Source organism: Notamacropus eugenii, chromosome 1, assembly GCF_028372415.1.
Source record: "Notamacropus eugenii isolate mMacEug1 chromosome 1, mMacEug1.pri_v2, whole genome shotgun sequence".
Lineage (NCBI taxonomy): Eukaryota > Metazoa > Chordata > Mammalia > Diprotodontia > Macropodidae > Notamacropus > Notamacropus eugenii.
In genome coordinates, this window is record NC_092872.1 from 296,334,666 (window position 1) to 296,339,705 (window position 5,040).

The 5,040-nt window shown below is 38.3% G+C and overlaps 1 protein-coding gene across 1 annotated transcript in view; it reads right to left on the reverse strand.

The window, feature by feature from the left end:
- Window positions 1-403: 403 nt before the first annotated feature.
- TTC9 (tetratricopeptide repeat domain 9) overlaps window positions 404-5,040 on the reverse strand; it is a 59,210-nt gene continuing 54,573 nt past the window's right edge. Inside the window, exon 3 of the mRNA XM_072629244.1 lies at window positions 404-5,040. This exon is cut by the window's right edge and continues 1,907 nt beyond it. The gene's annotated coding sequence lies outside the window, so the exon portion shown is untranslated.

Here is a 5,040-nt window from a genome sequence, read left to right on the forward strand (position 1 = left end):
AGTCAGCATCTTTGAGGATTCTAAGGTTGCTGTCTTTCTCCCACAACCAAAAAGGAATAAAAACGTCATACTTTTACCTTACTTTGGTGACACAGAATAGTTTTAAATGGAATTGGGGCACTGAATATGCAGGCCCATATGACTTAGCCCTCCTTCTCTGTGCACCATTACCCCTCCCATTCCATCCTACATTCCCCCTCCCCACAAAGGAACACTTTCTGTTTGGATCCCAAGTTTTTTTTGTGACTGGGAAGGTGAGACTAAGAAAGAAGGGAAGAGATAGAGAAAAGGGAGGGAGGAGAGAAGGGAGGGAGGAGAGAGGGGAGAAAGGCAAGAAGACAGAGCTTCACTCTGTCTGCTACCGGACTTATCTCAAAGAGGCTTTCAGTGAGTCTACAGAAGATGAATTTGCATCCCAACACTTTAATTCAATTACAAAAAAATCAATCATTTTATCTACTTGCACAATAGTAGGTGAACATTAAACATAAAAGCACAATAGTAGTGAGATAGTGTGACTTGTTCTAGGACTGTTTCTATCTGTACTTCATTGAACATAAAGATGAAAACATCATTATTATCATCATCATCATCATCCACCGTCATTGTCATCAATAAGATCCATAATAATTGGCTCAGATGTTCCATAGGAGAGCATGAATTATTAGCAAGGCACTTTACCAGCTTAACAGAAAGCATCACGTATCTATTACCAGAAGATGAGAACAGCAATGACTCCCTCAAATATAAGTGAATTACATGTTTAAGTACTTTATAAAAAGCATTTACAGTATCATGAAAAAAATTTAGAGACACATAAGAAAACAACATATTGACTGAGCGAAATGTGTGCCAAAAAGTTGTAGGGTCGTAAAAAGAAACTTATTAGTGATTCGGTAATTATTGAACAAACTACACGAAAGTGCTAACACATTTATACTGCATTTTGTCGATAGGTATCTTAGAGCACATAATTTACAGGTCAAAAACCTACAGAAATACTTTTGGAACAAGCAGACATCACTTTGCTGAGTAAAGGCTGATAACAGGTAAATGCTATTGGATCTATTGAGTGTAATTGAAAGTGATTTACCATCAGATGGAGTCTATGAGACAGCTAATATCTAAAACAGAATTAAAAAGTGCTTCATGGATGACGTTTATGTCAACTCAGTGAACAACGTCACCAAGGAAGCATCAAAGAAATGGCTGATTTGGGGTGGGGGGGAGGTAGGGTAATGGAGGGGTTTAAGATAGCATTTCAGAAAAAGAACATTGCCACCAGAAATTACTGAATGGTTATCCTATAGAAGTTCTGACTTAGTGATCAGTGTAAACGACACAGGGAAATGGCATAGAAACTATGGCACACAACTATATAGACTGTAAAAATGTAGCACCTACTGAATACTTAGCAAGGCTTGACCTGGTGGCTAGAATTATGCATCAGAAGCTTGCTCAGTCTTTTGCAGCTTGATAGATGACAAATCCTCATACTACAAATACAGGACTTGCCTCCCCCAGCCAAAAAAAAAAAAAAATTCTTGGTGATCTTAGCCAATAAACTGTTGGAACATACCATTTTTACAGACTGAACTGTTGCCCACAATCACACAAATATAACAGTGATCGATAAAGACTCAAGACCAATTTTAAAAAATAAATGTCATAATATTCGATCTATATGGAACAACATGCTTTCAAAATTTAGAAATGCAGCAGAGGAGATAAAATTCATGTGGGAGCTGGAATGGGTTACATATCACTGCCTTCATTCTGTCTGCTACTGGAATTGTCTAAAAGATACTTTCAGTGAACCCATGGAAGATAAGCTTACATTCCAATATTTTCATTCAATTACAGAGAAAAGTATTTTATCCACTTGTGCAAGATTTCACAAAACATTAGATTAAAAAACACAGTAGCAGGATAGTGGTTTGCCTCAGGATCCTTTCTATCTGAACTGTATTCAAAAAGATGAGAACAAAATTCTTATTATTAGTTGTAATGTTAATAATGATAGCTGGCATTTACGTAAAGCTTTAAGATTTGCAAAGCACTTTACATTTCTTATCTCAGTTGAGTCTCACAACACCTCATGAATTAAGTACTCTAGGTATTATCCCATTTTTCAAATGAAGAAACTGAGATTCAGAGAAGTTTAATGATTTACCTATGGTCACACAGTTAGTGAGTTTCAGAACTCTAACTAGTTTTTGTGTCTGTGTGGGGAGAGCTCTCTGGGGATACAATGTCCAGAAAGAAGATAAGAAGAATGACTCTAGGACCATGTTATTTGCACTCTTTTAAATTTTAGCCCCCTGGAAAAAATCCCAGTCACCTTGCCCTAACTGTGTGCGTGTTCATCCTTTGTTGCCAAAGAAGACCATGCCATCAGAGAAGTAATGACATGACTTGCACTTGACTTTGTTTTGAGTGAGGGAGGGCTCACTTCTCCTCCAGACCCATCTGAATCCAGTGACCACATATTCATCAGGATGACTGGAGATGACCCAAGAAGAGGCAACTGGGGTTAAGTGACTTGCCCAAGGTCACACAGCTAGTGAGTGTCAAGTATCTGAGGTGAGATTTGAACTCAGGTCCTCCTGACTCTGTACTGGCGCCTTTGAGCTATAATATGATTTAAATCCATCTCTCTCCAGACTCCAAATCATGTATCAAATTGTTTGAATTGGTTGCAAAACTTGGTAATCACACTGGTCCCATGGGATTCACCACTCCTGAATCCCTCTGTTACCTAAGCATCATGTGGTAAGAATAACTGATTGTTGATAATCATTTCACACACTAAGAAGAATGCTGGATCAGAGAAAGTCTCTATCGTTCACTTCCTGCGTGTGTCCTTGGACAAATCACTTAGACTATCTGGGCCTTGGTGTCCTCACCTCTTAAAGAAATTAAATCAGATTAGATCAACTAATCCAAGTGTTTTCCATCTCTAAGTCTATGATACTACAAAGACTGGAATCATGCTGGATACTTTTTTGTTGTCAGCAAGTACTCACTCAGGACTTGATTGTGTTTCTGTACCACACAACTCCCAGCAATCAAGTTTTGAATGAGTGTTTAGTGATAGAAAGAAGTATTGGGAGAAAGAAGTCAGGAGAACTGGGTTCTAATTAGGTTTTGTGCTGAGCTAGCTGAGCTTAGACAAGTTCACCCTCTCTGATTTGCCCTTCTAAAATGAACAGCTAGATTAAGATGATCTTTAGGGTCACTTCTAGGGCCTAACATTTTATTTTTCCCCATGCCCAGCAAATGGACTTGAATTTTCTACCTGACTCAGTTCCTTACAGATGATTCATATGTACTCTGGCTCAACCATGGGTCCTAATACACTTCATAGAGAAGGGGAGGGGGCAATCGAGGACATCACATGGATTTTGGTCGATTTTCTCCAATGATAGGTGATGGTTTTCTTAGTACTAGTGGGCCAGGTATAGTGAATGCTCATCCCTGAGAGCAACCCAGGCATTTGCTTAGAGACCATGGTTCTGTCCTTTGTGTACATGGAGAGTTAGATGAAGAAATGGCAGCAGACTACTCCCTCTTTTAGCAGAGGGCTGGTACCTTGGGGTTTTACTTTGACCCAGATTTGGGTTTTTTTCCTGAGGCTGTACAACAGGATAGGGAGTGGGATGTGATGGAAAGAGGCTGGACCTCAAATCAGAAGACAATAAATCAATCAACAATCAGTTATTAAGTACTTCCTGGCTAAGCATGAAGCAACCAAGGCTGGCTGTGACATTTATCTCCAACTCTTAGAATCCTTTGTTGTTGTACTTTAGTCATTTCAGACTCTTCATAACCCTGTTTTGAGGTTTCCTTGGCAAAGATAATGGAGTGGTTTACCATTCTCTTGTCCAGCTCATTTTACAGATGAGAAAACTGAGGCAAACAGTGAAGTGACTTGTCCAGGGTCACACAGCTAGTATCTAAGGCCAGATTTGAACTCAGGAAGATGAGCCATCTTGACTCCAGGCTTGGCCCTCTATCCACCGCTCTTAGAATTCTGACCTTCTTCAAAGCTCAGCCCAAATACAACCTCCTCCTACATATCATCTTCCCAGATTTGCTCAACAGCTAGGACCTCCCCTAAGAAAATATCTTTATATTTGGGAGAAGAGGAGAAGTTTTATGAGTGTTTCTGTATCCCCAACAGGTTGGTACATAATAAAGAAGCACTTAGCAAATGCTTACTGATTGATTTACCTTGGCAGATGTTTAATCTTCATGATTCTCAGTTTTCTCATCTGCAAAATGGAGATAACAGTCCTTGCACTATCTATCTTATAGGATCTTTGTGAGGAAAGTACTTTGTAAACTGTGAAGTGCAATATAACCATGAACTACTGCTAAACTTGAGCTAAGGAGAAGGAAAAATGAAACTCAATCTCCATGCTTTCGTTTGCTCGCAATGCCTCTATCATGGCTTAATGCTCTGGTTCTCAGAGTGTGTTCCATGGACCTATGAGGGGACCTTGTAATCCTTTCAGGAGGTCCTCAAGGTCAAAGTTATTTTCATAATAATACTAAGATGTTATTTGCCTACGAAAGTACTCCTTCCTATTTCAACTACATATCTGTGTGAGCGCAGATTTCCTTCATAAACTTCAACCCAAACAACCTATCCCAATAAATTGAATGCAAAAGTCAATATGAAAACCAAGCACTTTTCTATTGTCAGACATTAAAAAGATTTGCAAAAACATGTAATATAATGCCACTCTTCTCAATGAATTTTTTTGTTTTGGAAAATAGTATTTTTCATAAAAATTTGTCATTTATGTTATGTATATTGGGTCTATTACTATTTCTAATAAATAAATATTTTAAAATTTTATTTATTTTTACTATTCTAATACAGTAAATAATGATAGCTATAACCCACATAAACAAAAGCTCTTTGGGGTCTTCAATAATTTTTAAGAAGGTAAAGATGTCCTGAGACCAAAATGTTTGAGAACCAGTGGGCTATAAGCATGATTTGGAAAGACAGAACTAATATCAGTGTCCATG